Source organism: Pseudorca crassidens, chromosome 2, assembly GCF_039906515.1.
Source record: "Pseudorca crassidens isolate mPseCra1 chromosome 2, mPseCra1.hap1, whole genome shotgun sequence".
In the NCBI taxonomy this organism is placed as follows: domain Eukaryota; kingdom Metazoa; phylum Chordata; class Mammalia; order Artiodactyla; family Delphinidae; genus Pseudorca; species Pseudorca crassidens.
This window is the reverse complement of record NC_090297.1, coordinates 113,421,084-113,437,555: the sequence shown is the minus strand read 5'-3', so window position 1 is coordinate 113,437,555 and position 16,472 is coordinate 113,421,084. Positions and strand designations below refer to the sequence as shown.

Sequence of the window (16,472 nt, the reverse complement as noted above, 5' to 3'; positions counted from 1 at the left end):
GCTCTCTCCCTGTTGTGTTTGCTGCTGAGGGGTCCCCAGGGGCTCATTTGGAGCCCGGGAACAGGGCAACCGGGGAGTAAGGGCAGAGGCGAGATTCGGAGAGGAGAGCGGGGGCCTCTGCCCGCCAGAGCCCCTGGGAAAGGAGGCCGCTCCCCCCCCCCCCAGCCCCACTCGCAGGGCTTATCACCTTCCACAGCCTCGGAGAGGCGGAGACCTAGGCACCAGAGAAAGACTTCCAGGCACCCTCCTTCCCTGCCCCCGGTTACCGGATGTCAGGACGAGGCCGGGGTGGACTGTGCCCGCACAGCGCTCTGCTCTAGGCCCCCCTGGGTCCTGCAGGGCTGCGGCGGGCGGTGCTGCCGCGGCCCCTTATCAACGCCCTGTGCCCAGGCCACACCCGCCTGGCACACACACCCAGCGGGGAGAGGAGAAACGTCCAGAGAGCCCCTACCCCACCGCTCCACAGGCCGGGGACGGGAGGGAAAGCCAGGACGGCTGATACAGGTGGGGGTCTGCGCCCAGTCTCTCTGACCCACTGTCCCCAGCGTCTCCTTCGTCCTCTTCCCCCACCCTGACCTCGCTCTCTGGGCCTCTGAGGCCTAAACCCCCAAACCTGAGGAGCAGAGGTCAGCGGGAGTCCCCAGCTGACCAGGGAAACAGGCTCCTCCCCTGAACCTTGGTCTTGCTCAGCAGCTGGCCCGAGGCCAGGAGCAAGGTTTCCCCTCTCCAGAGGAAGACTTCCTGCTGGCCAGAGGCCGGGGAAATCCCAGAAGCCGAGCTTCCCCTGCCCTCCAGGGACTCACACCCGCCAGGCCAGGGCAGGGAGCTGCTGGGCCCTCCCACGGCAGAGCGGGGGCGGGGGGAGGGGCTGAGGGCACGGGGGGAGGGGCGGGGGCGGGACAGGGTGAGAGAGGGGCTGGGGGGACGTCAGGGAGCAGGGTCAGAGGCCCAAGAGGGAGGGAGAGGGGACCTCGTTCACCCCTTCACTTCTGGGTTTGGGGTTGCATCACTCACATCCCGCTCAGGGGAGGGGCTGAGGGCTGGCCAGACAGTGGAGGGAGGGGGAGGGGGCTTGGAGACAGGGAGGGGCGGGTGCCCGATTTGTCTGTCAGAACCGGGAGGAAGGGATCGTGATGGGCTAAGGGGAGGGAGGAGACAGCTGGCAAGACCCACTCTCCCCCAAGCGCTGGGACTGGTGGTCCCGCCGTTCCCCCCCTCACAGTCGGCTGGGGTGGGAAGATGGGGAAGGGAGGAAGGAGAGAGTGAGAGAGAGGGGTGTCCACGTGGCAGAAAGCGCAGCCCCCGCAGGAGAGAAGGCAGCGTGCATGGGGTGGTGCTGGGCATTAGAATGGTTATTCTTGTCCTGTTTCCCTAGAGATCTCCTTCGGGCCCCCTCACAACAGCTGTGATGTATTCCTCCTCCAGCTCCCCTGCTGACGGCTTAGGGGACCAGGCCCAGAATCCCAGCCAAGGGCGGGAAGCCTCGTCTTCCCTGCAGTGAGCACCCCCATCCCACATTCTGTCTCCCTCCTTTGCAGCTAACTGCCCTCCTGACCAAAGCTGAGCCTTCTCCTCCCTCCTCCTCCAGGAAGCTCTCCTAGACTGACCTCCCCACACCCCCTCATTCCAGGGCTCTTCTTCAATCCGGCCACAATGACCAGACAACCTTTTCTCTCCTGGGCACTGATAGGTGGCTGTGTAAGTGTTCCAAGCCCTGTGGTTTCCTGGGTGTGTCTCGGGTCTCCCATTAGTAACAAGTCCAGGGCAGGGACCTTGACGTCAGGTCACAAGCCAGTCCATGTGGGGAGGGGGTGGGGGAGCCGCCAGTGGATTTTCATAGCCCCGGATCCTAATTAAAGGGTCCCCATCTCTCCATCACAACCTGCCTAAGCCTGACCTTTGCATCTCCCCTTTCCCCACTTTCTTCTCAAACCCAAGCCATCAGCCTTTCCCAACTTCCGGTTTTCAGTTAACAGCTCCACCCTTCTCCCACCCACCCAGGCTGGAAACCTGGCGTTATCTTGACTCCTTCCTCCGACAGCCCAGATACAGGCTCACATCCAGCCCTGCCTTTTCCAGTGCTCCAACCCCAGTCACCTCACTTCATCTCAAGTCAGCAAGCATTCTTGATCACCTGCCAGGGCCTGACTGGTGTCAGGTGCTGATACACAAAAGATGAGTAAGGCCCAGGCCTTGCCCTCGAGGGCGTCACCGCAGTGTTAGTTGCACTATAATAAGTCTTATACTGGAAGCACAGAGAGCCCTGGAGTTGGAGAGATGCATTTCCACTGAGGACATGAGGAAGACAGTCTGGACTCACCAGTGACGGGCTGGGTGGCCTTGGACAAGTTACTTATGCTCTGAGCCTTTGTTTCCTCAACAACAATAGGAGAATGATAAAAACCCTTGCAGGATTTGGGAGGATTAACTGTAATAATAGCTAACATTTATCAGCTCTCATTAGGTACCAAACCCTCTCCTAAGTGTTTTATAGGTAACAGGTCATCTTGTCCTTGCAGCCCCCTGTGAGGTATGGGATACAATCATCCCTATTTTCAGATGAGGAAGCTGAGGCTCGGGGAGGTTAAGTACATTGCCGCAGTGAGCCCAGCTAAAAAGGACTGATGCCGGGATTTGATGCAAGACATTGTTTCATAACGATCATATTCACCTATGCAAGTTCATCTTCAAAATAATTGTAATAATAACTAACTTTTTTCTTTTTTTGAGCTCTACTCTGTGCCAGGCTCTATGTTGATAACTTTACTTGCATTTAATCCTTAGAACCACCTTGAATGGCAGATATTATCGTATTGTAAGAAAAAGGAGGCTCAGAAAGGTTAAGTAATGCCCCAGGTCATGCAGCTAGGTCCCTGGAGAGTTAAACTTGACCCCAAGTCTGTCCAACACCAGAGTGTTCTCTTCTGCCCTGCACCCTCCCGTGGCTCAGCCTGTCTGCTCACCTCCCAAGCTCACACAGTCACCATGCTTGTTCACCACGCTTGTTAATGTCCACCCCCACCAACTCTCCACATCACCTCTGATTCTGACCGCCTCCACTGCTCAGATTCCCACCCACCATTCAAGGCCCAGCGTTTCTGGAAGCCCTCTACACTGATTCATTCAAGCCCACCCTGGCGTCTCTTCCAGACAGCACATAGCACATTTGTGGCATGTATTTTGACACTTGATCATATTTAAATGACAGTGTAATTATATATTATTTGGCTTTGTCTTCTAATTATTTAATATTTAGAAATCGTATATCCCCAATCAGTGCAAAACTTCCTTGAGTGCAAGAACCTTAACTTTCCCTTCACTTATTCTGTCTCCTCCCCCCATCGCGCAGACTGCTAGGCACACAGCAAGTGCTCCTTAAATAAACAGAGATATAAAAGGCATTGAAGAGGCAGGAATTCCTAGATGATTAATCACCTTCGTATCTTATTGTACGGATGCATATCTATACAATATGTAACCCTGGGCAGACAAGCGTAAACCTCACCTGAAGGCAGCTTCTCCCTAGGATTCTGGGAGCTAGGGTCCTTTGAGGATAGATCAACCAGAGGACAGCTTTACTGTCCCCTCCCCACTGGCAGTGCCAGTTCCTTGTCCTTCCCTCCCTCCCTATCCTCCCTGGACGAGGGTGCTAAGAGATTTACTTGAGGGGAGGAGAGGGGTAATGGTGGGACAGAGAGGGCACACAGGGGCCGCTGACAGCACTTAAGCCCAATGTGTCTGACCCTCCTGTGTCTCTGCAGTGACCCACACAATCAGGCGGGGTTTCGTGAGTTGGTAACCCACACAGAGGCACACAGGGTCCAGCCCTCAGAAGGTCCCCGCAAATGAAAGTGAAAACATAGCCTGGGCTCCTTCCTGGCTCTGCCACTTATGAGTGACAAGGAAGTTCTGGGGCAATTCGCTGACCTCTCTCAACAGGCTCTTAGCTCTGTCTTCCAGTTCCATCGTTTCCTCATCTATCATGAGCAGATTCCCCTTAGTGTCTCCACAAGGGCCACGTGAGAAGATGCACGTAAAGAGCTTCATGCAGTGCCTGTCGCATTGTAAGCACTCAACGCAGAGCAGCCATCGTGGGTGCTGTTGTGACTATTGCTGAGATGGGAGACACAGATGGGAGCTGGGAATGTACATGGAGCTGGAAAGGGCTGGAGGTTTGGCCTTGGGACCAGACAACTCATACCTGGGGTCCAGAGATCAGGAAAAGAGCTCCTAAGGGTCCAGGCCTCCCGCCATTATTAACTACCCTTTCCCTCCCTCCACTTTTCTAATCATACCTCTCCTGCCTCCTCAGCAAGGGTTGTGCTCTATCTCCAGTAGTTTTCTTATCATGTCTTCAACATAAGCATTGCTTGTCTCTGCTTCTGAAACTTCGCACAAAACATTCGCTCCTAGATATTCTCCCTCACTCCTTCCCAATACGTGCCTATCACCTCCTCCAGGAGGCCTTCTTGACTAGGCCTCTCTACTCCTCTCCTTGATTCCAGGGGCAGCCTCACCTTGCAGTCGTTCAGACCTTGCTTAGTCATGGCCTCCTGCCTCCCCACCCACTGGAGGAAGCAGATGCCATACCCCCCATCTTGAATGTAAGTGCCTGAGGGCAGACACCTGGCCCCTTTAAAATTCTCCCCACTGCATCGCATCGGAATGCCTCTTTCTGAGCTATGAGCTCTGTGCAAGCCCACCTCTCCTGCTCTGTTTTCAAAGACAGTGAAACACACCCGCCCCTTCTCACCTTCTCAGAGTCATGGAAGGTAACTCAGAAAAGAAGGCTGAACATCTGGGAATCAGGGATCCAGAGAACAGCAAGATAATCATGATTTAAATGTGCTTCTGTCCTCAGCAACGAGCGTGAAGGAACATCATGGTGCAGTAGAAAAATCCTTCTGGAAGAGAGCCCAGGAGAGCCAGGATCTGATTCCAGCTCCACTCCTGACATGTTGGGTTACCTGAGCAAAGAACTTCTCCATGACTCAGTTTTCCTGAGTGCCGAGGCTGGTGCCTATACATCCCAGACCTTACATGGCTGCCCCTTCCAAGATCCCTTAAGCCTGAGCGAAACTTTTATTTGCCCACTTATGATTGTAGGAAAATAGAGCTGGCCCTAAATGAAACTGTCAAAATCTGAGAACTATGTTTCACAGACCTTCCTGTTCTTTCATCCCAGATCCCTTCCACCCGCTTCCAATAGTCAGTGGGAGGAGAGGGCAAGACCCCCTCTCCCAAATATTTCCCTCATTTATTCCATCTAAACATGAAATAATTTGAGTAGTAGAGTCTTTCAGCAGTGAGGTGAGTTTCAGTCAGTTGCCTTTCCCAGGTCAACTGAACTTTAGGCCTTCAATCAGTAATAATGATATGATTGACTGTATTCCATATTCCAATAATGATCTCTAAGAATATTTTGATGGAGAGATCCTAGGGAGCCCTTTATCCCTGAAATTCTTTGTGCCCAATCAAAATATTGCAAATAAACCTCATTTTGTGCTTATGTGGTTCTGTTATTTATTGCTATATAATAAACCACCCCCAAATTCAGCTGTCTAAAACAAGGGCCATTTTATTATATCTCACAATTTTGTGGGTCAGGAACCACGTGGCACTGAATGGAGTTACCCAGTGGTATTCAGCTGGGGGCTCAGCTCAGCTGGGTGGTCCAAGGTGACTTTTCTCATATGTGTGGTATCTTGCCTGAGATGCTGGAGAGACTGATCTTAGTTGGGTGCCTTTCTCTTTCCATGTAGTTTCAGGGTCTTCGCACATGCTTTCTCTAGCAGGGGGACCAGACTTCTTAAATGGTAGCTCAGGGTTCCGAGAGAAAAAGGTAGAAGCTGCAAATCCTCTCAAAGCCCAGGCACAGAACTCTCACGGTGTCACTTCTGCTACACTCTGTTGGTCAAAGCAATCAGAGGCCAGCCGACATTCAGGAGAAGAGGAAATAGATCCCATCTCTCCAGGGAGGAGTGTCCAAGAATTTGTGGCCATCTTTAATCCACCACCCAGAGTAACCTGATGGGGACTTAGAAGGAAGGATGTGTGGGAGAGGAAGTGAGGGACCTGGGATGAAAAAGCCTACGGAGAGTTTCTTGACGTAAAAGTTGAAGTTTCAGGTTTGGCTGAGGTCGCCGAAGAAGGTAATAAATACCTCAACCTCCTGGATATCTCTTCTCTCTATACCCCAAACCTAGCCTATCCTGGTAAGATCCCAGGAGTTTGGCTAATTCAAAACCCAGCCTATGGTCTAGAACCCACTCTACCCAAACGCCTACCCCTTTTCTAGGATCCTCTATTCCCCATCTCCTATCACCTCCTGTCTTCTCCTTTTCTCCTAAGGAATTCAGACCCTGTACATCTTATCCTTACTATCTCCCAGGACTAGTTTCTCTAACCAGTAATCACCACCTTGCATTTAATGAGCACTTCCTTTGTACCAGAGTCTGTGCTAAGTGTTTCAAATTCATTATTACGTTGACTCCTCGCAACAAGGCATTACTCTCATTTTGCAGATAAGGAAATGGAGATCCAGAGAGATTATGCAACACACCTGAGCTTGTATGCTCCAACTCAAAAGTGCAGCCTTTAATTACCAGGTTATACATCTACTCTTCCAATTGTCTACCATTTAAATGACCCATCTGTGTCTTTATGGGATGTGAGGGTTGGAAGGCCCTCAACATGCTAAAACGAGGACCCCATTAGAAGGCAAGAGAGGGGAGGAGGAAACTCAGGGACCCCAAATCCTTAAAGATGGGAATGCAAGGAATATTCTCTGTTGAAAAGTTATGGTCAAGGTTTCTGTCTTAATTTATGCCATGGCGTGTGAGTCAGTGGTGAGGAGAAATCTGTACGTGATACCACAGAAAACTGGTTACAGAGAGATAAAACAGAACTAAGCAGGAAGAGGGAAACTGAGGAGTTCAGCTGGCAGCATAATAGCACCAGAGTTACCCCTCGCTTAGCTGGAAGTCAGGCTCTGACAACCCCAATTCTGTGGAATGAGGCCCCAAATCCAGAAGTGAAAAAGGCCTTTAAGCACCCAAATTAGCTATAACACAAAGCTCTTGAACCAAAAGCAGATCCTTAGCGCTCCACACAGAGCCTTACTGAGTTACACCGAACAAAGTTTCTAAGAGGCTGACCTCTGGCTTCCCAACCCATGGCCCTGGGAGGACAAGGTGGGTGTGGGTGAAAGACCTTCTGAGAGGGAAGTGTTTTAAGAGCAAAGAGACAGCAAACCATTTAACAGCAAAGGACAACAGGACTCGAAATTAGACGCGGCATTGTGCTGTATGTCACTTCACTTTAGAAAAAGGATTATAATGCCTCATTGTCTGGTGTCTGATGGTTTATCAAGCCCTTTCACACACATTATCTCATTTCAACTCCGCAGCAAGCCTATGAAGTAGGCGCCAAGGAGAAAAAATTACACAGAGAGGCTTAGTGACTTTTCCATGGTCACACAGATCAGCGAGCGTTGGAGCTGGGAACAAACCCAGGTTTTATGATGTCTAACACAGGCCTTTCTCTCTACACCATGACCCAGCCTTTTCCTCTACATCAGGATGCCTCCTTTTTCATAATGAGGGCTGTGAGTCATTAAGAAAAGGTTAGTTTACACCTAGTAGACTCTGTTGAATGAGACAGGGAAATAAGTAATACATTTTTTAAATTTTTTTATTAAAGATGACACAGATAGACAAAGGTTGGCATTTAGGATAAAGTTCAGCTTTCTCTTCCCAGCTATTGGGTGGGCCAAAAAGTGCCTTCAGTTTTTTAAGTAAAAATAAAAGACACATTTTTCATTTTCACCAAGAACTTTATTGAACAACCTATTCACCCTTTTGTTCCACTACCTTCTGCCATTTTTCAGGCAACTTTATAATTCCATCTTCCTAAAACTTTTTATCTTTTTGAGCAAAGAACTATTCCAGGTGCCTTTTACAGTCTTCCAGGGAACTGAAAATTTTTCCATTAAGAGAATTTTGTAAAGACCGAAATAGATGGAATCCGATGGTGCAATGTCTGGTGAATACGGCGGATGAATCAGAACCTCTCAGACAAGCTGTAACGGTTTTGCCTGGTCATCAAAGAAACATGAGGTCTTGCGTTATCCTGATGGAAGATCCTGATGCGTTTTCTGTTGACTAATTCTGGACTCTTTTCGTGTGCCAATTTCAGTTGCTCTAATTGGGAGCAGTATTTGTTGGAACTAATTGTTTGGTTTTCCGGAAGGAGACTCCTTAATAAAGGACTCCCTTCCAGTCCCACCATATACACAACATCACCTTCTTTGGATGAAGACGAGCCTTTGGTGTGATTGGTGGTGGTTCATTTCGCTTGCCCCATGATCTCTTCTGTTCCACATTATTGTACAGTATCCACTTTTCATCGCCCATCACAATTTGTTTTAAAAACGGAACATTTTCATTATGTTTCAGGAGAGAATCGCATGAAGAAATATGGTCAAGAAGGTTCATTTCGCTTAAATTATGTGGAACGGGGCTTCCCTGGTGGCGCAGTGGTTGAGATTCCGCCTGCCGATGCAGGGGACACGGGTTCATGCCCCGGTCCGGGAAGATCCCACATGCCGCGGAGCGGCTGGGCCCGTGAGCCATGGCCGCTGAGCCTGCGCGTCCGGAGCCTGTGCTCCGCAACGGGAGAGGCCACAACAGTGAGAGGCCCGCGTACCGCGAAAAAAAAAAACATTATGTGGAACGCAAACATCAAAGTAATTCACGTAACCAAGCTGGTGCAAATGATTTTCAACACTTGATTTGGATATTTTGAGTATGTCGGCTATCTCCCACATGGTTAACGTTGATTGTTCTCAATTAATGTCTCGATTTGGTCGCTATCAACTTCAACTGGTCTACCCGACCGTGGAGCATCGTCCAGCAAGAAACCTCCAGCACAAAACTTCACAAACCACTTTTGACGCGTTCAATCAGTCACAGCACCTTCTCCATACACTGCACAACTTTTTGTGCTTTTCAGTTGTGTTTTTACCTTTCTTGAAATAATAAAGCATAATGTGCCAAAAATGTTACTTTTTTTCTTCCATCTTCAATATTAAAATAGCTACACAAAAATTCACCAATTTTGTTAAGTCTTTTCTTAAATGCACGCTGATATGACAGCGGTCCCATACAATCTAACAAAATTGTTTCGAATGAAGTTAAAGACAATTAAGTGCTACTAGAGCCATCTTACAGGAAAGAAAAAAACGAACAAAAGTTTTGGCCCACCCATTACATTATAATTCTAGTCTTTTACCATCTATGCCTAGTTGCCATACAGCACAATGATGGGCAGGTCACTCCGTGTCTCCTCAACTTTCAGGCATCAGTTCTTCCTCTTCATCTTGATTCTACCACCTTAGTTCTGTTTTCTCCTCTCTCTCGAACTTTCATAAAACTCTCCATTGGGATCCCCACTTCCAGTTATATTCCCTCAAATTTATCCTTCACTTACATCATTTTAACCAAGCCAACAGGAAGAAAGTCACAGCTCTTAGCAGCAATCAAAGACTCACTGCACAATCCAAACCCTGCCAACCTCCATGGGTTAAGTATTGCCCCTCCTGGCTCCACGCTTGGATTCCTACAACACCAAAGGCTTCTTGCTACTAAGTTTCTCCCTCATAGCTGGTGGCTTCTGCTCTTTTTATGATCCTCTCTTTCTGAAGTACCCTTTGTCCGGCCATTTACTTGATTAATTTTCTGCACATCTTTAAAGACCCAAGCTTAGTTGTCACCTAGACAACTCTCCTTGTTTTCCCTGCAGTACCCTATCTCCACACCACAATGCCTCTACCCTTGCATGTATCAATCACAATGCTTGTGGTTTTAGGTAACAGAACTCCTACACCTAAAGCAGCTTAAACAATAGGGGCTTATTGTCTCTTTACAAGAAGTCCAGAAGAAGATGGTTCCTGAATTGGCTCAGTGATATCAGGGACTAAGTTAGCATCTCTGCAATTCTTTTGGACCTTTTGCAAGATTTCTGCAGTGGATCCAAACTCTTGACAACATCCAAATTCAGGGACGAGCTATTCGTTTTCTAGGGTTACCATAACAGTATCACTGATGGGAGCGCTTAAACAACAGGACTTTATTTTCTCACAGTTCTGAAGGCTGTAAGTCCAAGATCATGGTGTTGGCCATGTTAGTTTCTTCTGAGGTCTCTCTTCTATCTTAAATGGCCATCTTCTCCCTGTGTCCTCACATGGTCTTTCGTATGTGTGTGTGTGTGTGTGTGTGTATACATGTGTTCAAGTTTCTTCTTCTTTATGAGAATACCAGTTGTATTAGATTAGGGTCCACCCAAATGGGCTCATTTTAATGTAATTATCTCTTTAAAGACCCTATCTCCAAATACAGTCACATTCTGAGATACTGGGAGTTAGGACTTCCACACATGAATCTGGCGGGGGGGTGGGGGGGGACACAATTCAGTCCATAACAGAAGGAGATGCAGGTATAGGAGTTCCCCTCTGGGAATATCACTTTTCAAGTGAAGAATCCTTCCCAGTATCACTCCAGTAGATTTACAGAGTAGGATTTGGTAGCATGTCCTTTTCCTAGTTACAAGGGGAGGCTAGGAAAGCAGTTTCACTTTTATAATGGGAAGAGGGCTCTGCCAGACAGAAAGAAAAGGTTGGGAATTACTGAGTAGGTTACCAAAGTGTCTGTTGCACTTTTCCCCCACGTGTGTCACGGCTGTCTGCTTATGTGTCTGTCTCTCCCATTAGGTTCTCAGCTCTTTGAAGCAGAGACCAGTGTTTCAATCATCTGTGTACCCCTAATGACTAGCACAGTGCCTGGCTCATAGTAGGTGTTCAGCCAATATCTACTGAAGGAATGAACAAATAGAGTTTAATGAACTAGATGAACCTGTTTATGTTATATTTGATTACAACATTAAACTCTGTTCATATATTTGGCTTGCTTTGTCTGTGGTTCACACCTTTAAATATCTGTAGGGAGTATGGCTAATGGAACTGTTATTTCAATCAGAAGAGACCAAGCTCCATGAGCTTTGTTTCCACAAAGTCCGGCGTAGTGCATGGTATATAGCGACTGATGCGTGAATTGTTGTAGAATGAATGATCGATGGATAAAAAAATTAAAATATTTAAAAATTAGAATATATTTAATGCTTTGAAAAAATATCGTTATGTACTTAAGAAGTTATTATGTTTTCTAGAAAAATGTCTTCCAGAACTGGGCATCCCTTCTGCTCTGTTGGTATTTCTAAATGTTCTTTATCACCAGGTAGTTATATCACCTATTCTATTCTAACAAAGAATGATCCTGATGAGATTGGCCAATGAGCCCATAATGCTTAGACCAATTTCATCTGAGAAGTAAAGATAGACTAACAAATATAAGACTGAGCTATTTATGTGATGTTTGATTTTGGTTCTGTGGAGTTGCAGGAATCATGTCACAATTCCCCACAAAGCACTGATCCCCAAGTATCTGATCTTCCATGTTCTACAGAATAGGGAAGAGCCAGGCACCTAGCTAATGAATGGCATTAGTTGTGGGGATAAGTGACTGATTTAGTGGCAGTTCCCCAATGTTAGAAAGCCTCTGAGGATTTCCATCTAATTCCAACTTCCCTCTCTGCAACAAGGAGAAGGAACCCAGGCAGCTAAGGTGTGTGGAGCAAGGGAGGCGAAAACTCAAAGTTGCCACAAGTAACCAGGTTCCCAGAGGCAGTGTGTAGTTTGGCACCATGAGACTGTGTAACCGTGAGTTCAGTCTCCTTTCGCCCTATTTCAGACCCAAGGGACCCACATCTCTTTCACGCAGTTCAAGTAATGAGGTTCAATTTAAACGTTCAGGTTCAATTAGTGTTTCAGGGGCAGTCTTAGGGCAAAATATTTTCCACAAGGGATGTAAGAGAAACTAGCACTGTTCTGGGCCACATTGACATGCAGGGGCAGGAGAGGACTTGGTCTGCAAACAGCATCTGCATAACGTAGAAGCTGGACAAGATGGCACTTGTGTGTGTCTTTGTGCTTCTGCGGTGCCTGTTCTCTGTGCCCCAGGTGCTTTGCTAACAGCCAGGAGAAGAACGTGCGTGCTAGGGTGTTTTCCTTCCAAGTTTTGACTTTTTCTTCTTTCCTTAAAGTATTAGCAGCCCAGATTTTTGCTGCAAAATCAAGACCTGTTATTATAATGATGGTGATTTGTTTTAATTGTGCCAATGAACCTGGTCTTAATGCACTATTGCAAGCACATTAGCCAAGCCCATTACAATAATCTATTGTTGAGAGAAAAATATCCTGGCAGTACATGTATCTAGAAGTTCCGCCTTCTGAATTGATGCCAAAATATGATAGATTCCCAGTTCCTTATGATGTCCAACTACTGTACATGAACTCCCACTCCCCTCTCCCGCCTGCCAGCATAATGACTAGCTTCGCTTTGATGTTCTCTGCTTTCCACAGTGGCTTTAACTCTCTGCCAGAGTCTCCTGCACTAAGCACTCTGCTATTTGAAATCCCATTACCTGCAACTCCGCTAACTGGCATCTCGCAGATCAAAGGTATAATAATTGAGGAGACACTGCAGTGACTTCTGAAGCATTTAGAAAATATTTGACTGTGTTTAGAGTAGTTTAACATGGGCGTTTCAGCGTATTCTGCATTTTTTTCACACTTGCTCCAAATTCAATCTATCAATAAATTACACTATAATACATTCTCATAAATTAAGATGATATAGACAGGCTGGAACGAATAACAGACCAAAACCAACCAAATAAAACTGACAAGAATTAATGTAACGTAAAGTCTGGCATTTAGATTTTAAAACTACTTAACAGAAGAGTCCTGGGTTAACAGTTCCCAAAAGAAAGCCATGAGAATTTTGACTATCTACTCAGCAGTGTACTACGGCCTCTGAAAAAGTCAATCCTATCCAAAGCCACCTTTAAAAAAAAGAGGGGGCAGGGAGAGCAACCAACTCAAGGAGGGAGAATAGTTTTACTCTCTACTTTGCTGAGACCAGGTCTGTGGAGGACTGTGTTTAGTTATTGAAGCCACATTTGGAGAGAAAAGGAACTAAGGTTGTTTTTTTCCAGCAACTACTTAGGGAGGCATAATACCTGTCTTCAAAGAGCTGATGGGCTGTCACATGGAAGAAACATTAAATTTAATCTGTGTAGCCCCAGTGGCCAGAACTAGGAGTCATGGGTAGTTATGTCAGTGGAACACATTTCAGCTCCATATAAGGAAGAACTTTCTATAATTAGGGTGATCTAAACGTTGAACTTGGATGAATCAGGAGGGACAAAAGAAGACTTCTAGGGTATGGTAATTTCTATTCTCTGCCTGGGTTGTAGGTACTTTGTGTTATTATTGTCTTCAACTGATACACGTATATTTTCATATACTCTTTTGTGGCTATGATGTAGTTTACAATATATTTTAAAAATCTAGGTTGACTAGGTGTTGGGCAAAGCAGTGACCTTCTCTTCATCATGAGGGTTCCAGGAGAGGCTGGTAGCACTTAGAGAGAGGATGGGATAGATGACCTCTGACATTCATTCCATCTCTAAGATTCTACACATTCAAAAAATGTGTGCACAATTATTAAAGGAAAGCTTTTAAAAATATTCTTAAGGTGATTGCCTGTTAATTAATAGGATCTGAGGCCTCGCTCCATTTTTCGTGACAACCATTACTGGTGTTTGTTAGACTATGAACCCCAAGTCTATTACAGTGATTATCATTTTTATTAGCCATTATATAATGAGCATTAGATAGACACAGTCTCTGCCCTCTTCAGATGACAAATGATGTGGACAGTCATAAAGAGAATACAGTGAGAGCCAGATATGAACAGTGAATAAATACAAAAGACAGCAAAAAGGTTTATGTGGCAAACAGGTCAAGGCTCAGGGCTTATAAGTGGGGAACAAATACACAAGGGTCTTGGGAAAAAAACATCCTAGATAAGTTAAGACCAGGAAATCTAGGCCTCTGCTCCAATTAACTTCAGCAGGCTTTCTGAAATAAGTGAATAGATTCTAGGAATTCCCTGGTGGTCCAGCGGTTAGACTCCACACTTTCACTGTCTTGGGGACGGGTTCAATCCCTGGTCCGGGAACTAGGACCCCACAGCCAGGCAATGCGGCGTGGCCCGGAAAAAAAGAAAGAAAGAAAGAAAAAGATTCTGGCAATCAAACATTTGGTTAGGGGAAACTATCTCCTAGGCTGCCAGGAAAAAAAAAAAAGCCAAAATAGCTTAAGTGATCATTTCCTCATGTTAATCCTATTCTCCTGTTCTGTTCCTTCGTGATCTCTCACAACCCTCTCCACAGTGCTGATTTGAGATGAGGGAACCAAGACCTAAAAAAGGGAAATGAGAGAAAGGGGTATTTGTGGACTGTGATGGACGTGGAATCGGGGAGAGTCCTTGAGTCCATAAGTCACTGCTAAATAACAGTCAGGCTCTCTGCTCCTCCTGGCTGAGCTGTGACTTTGGGCAAAGTTACTTCTGCTTTGGACTCACTTAACCTTTAATCTGGGGATCCCCACTCATATTACTGACATTAAGTCCTCTGGCCTCACAACAACTTTGAGTTAATGGGAAAAATAAACCAAAACACAAAATCTTATGAGCTACTTGAGTCCAATGTGGTAAATGCAAATAATATGTAGTCAAAGTTTATCCACTTATAATCATTTATCTTCACTTTACTGAAGGGGAAACTGAGTCACACAGAGTGGAAATAAGTTGATTTCATATATACCCTTCAGTCTTTGACCTCATCAATGTAAATAGTCTTAATGTTACAGTATTTTTCTTTCTGGAAGTTCTTGTCATGATCATTTTATAAATGGGGAAACCAAGGCACAGAGTGATTGAAATGTATTGCCTCAGTGTAGCCTTCATAAAATAGTGCCTAGATGAGAAACTCAAGAAGCCTAATTCTCAAGGCAAAATTCTTTTTCCATTAGATTCCTACCCAAGATTGAAACATTAAATCCACTTGAAGTTTGTGAAATTAGGAGATAAGTAAAGTTTGAGTTCTTGATACCAAGAACAGTAGGGTATGGGGTGGTAGCAAGAGTAATCGGGATCCTTGACCTTCATAAAGGGTTTCATAGTGGACAAGCGCTCCACAGACGCTGTTACACTCTGTCCTCAGCAAGGATATCCTTACAGATGAGGAGGTCAAAACTCAGAGGCTAGTCAGAAAACAGTTTGTTAGCAAAGAGCAGAACTGAGATGGAAACTCAAGTCTTCTGAATCCAAGTTTAGTGAGGACACACTTTGGGGAAAAGAGGCTACCTGATTTTTACTGGGAGACTTGACTATGAGGGAGGTGGGAAGAAGCCAGTCTCAGAAGCACATTCGCAGAAAAGGAAATAATCATCATTAAGCATTTCAAATGATGACACAGAACTGCTCTGGGCACTGTAGGGACCTACTGACTGCAGCTCTAACCTCTGAGGGCCTGCAATCTAAGACAAACACACTAAGAAGAACAAATATGTACATGACATACAATGGTATCTATTACAGTAGATCTACCATAGTGATCTATGACAAGAATAGAGAGGAAAGCATTTATATCACATACATGGCTAGCTAAGTTTGCGATGTGGAGAATGTAAGTGCATAAATGAAAATGGGAGAAATAAAGAAAAGCGAGCCAGGGAAGGAACACACACACACACACACACACACACACACACACACACCAATTCACAAAGGGTTTTTTGGGAGAAAAGTAATGTTTAAGAGTTCTTTTTTTTCTCTTTTTTAAGAAGCAGTGGATTAGCTGTGTTGTGGCAGAAGCAGACCTAAGAGTGTGAGATTTAAAACAGAAATGTATTCTTAGGCATATGGAACAATTATAAAGATGGGTAGGAAGGGGGTAGAAGGCATTCAGTGGACAAAGAGGGCTTTGAGCAAGTGGGAATTCAAGAGAGATTACCTGTCCTGACTCCCAGACTGTATCTGAGCATTTCCACCCCGTGCTTTCAGAAAGCTCATGCTCTCCACATTTCAGGAACAAGAATTTCCAAGTTGTGAAGCCTGTCTGCAGTGGCTGAAGAAGGCAGCAGTGCCATGGTGAAGGAGAACGTTGCAGAAGTGCAAAGTTCCTGCACTCAAAGAGCTCATGGTATAGTTAAAAATATTGGTAGTGTTACCGAGTCCAAGTTTGTACTGCTCTCAGCACAACAGGGCAATAAGTCGAGAGATGAGATGTTGCGGCAAGGAAGAATAACTTTATTTGGAAAGCCAACAGATGGAGAAGATGGTGGACTAGTGTCCCAAAGAACCATCTTCCCTGAGTTAGAATTCATGCTTCTTTTATACTAAAAGGGCAGGGGGGTAAAGTCCTGCTTCCAGGATGTATTAATTTCTTCCTTCCTGCAGCCGTTTCCAGGTGGACCTGGTCAGGAGGTTTCCTGTGAGCTAAAGAAAGGT

The 16,472-nt window shown here is 46.0% G+C and overlaps 1 long non-coding RNA gene across 1 annotated transcript; it reads left to right on the top strand.

Moving 5' to 3' along the window:
* The first annotated feature begins 254 nt into the window (after positions 1-254).
* LOC137211403 (uncharacterized) lies at positions 255-5,509 on the top strand. Its single transcript, XR_010937077.1, has 3 exons — positions 255-504; positions 1,631-1,698; positions 4,862-5,509. It is a non-coding gene; the product is annotated as an uncharacterized lncRNA (long non-coding RNA).
* The last annotated feature ends 10,963 nt before the right edge of the window (positions 5,510-16,472 follow it).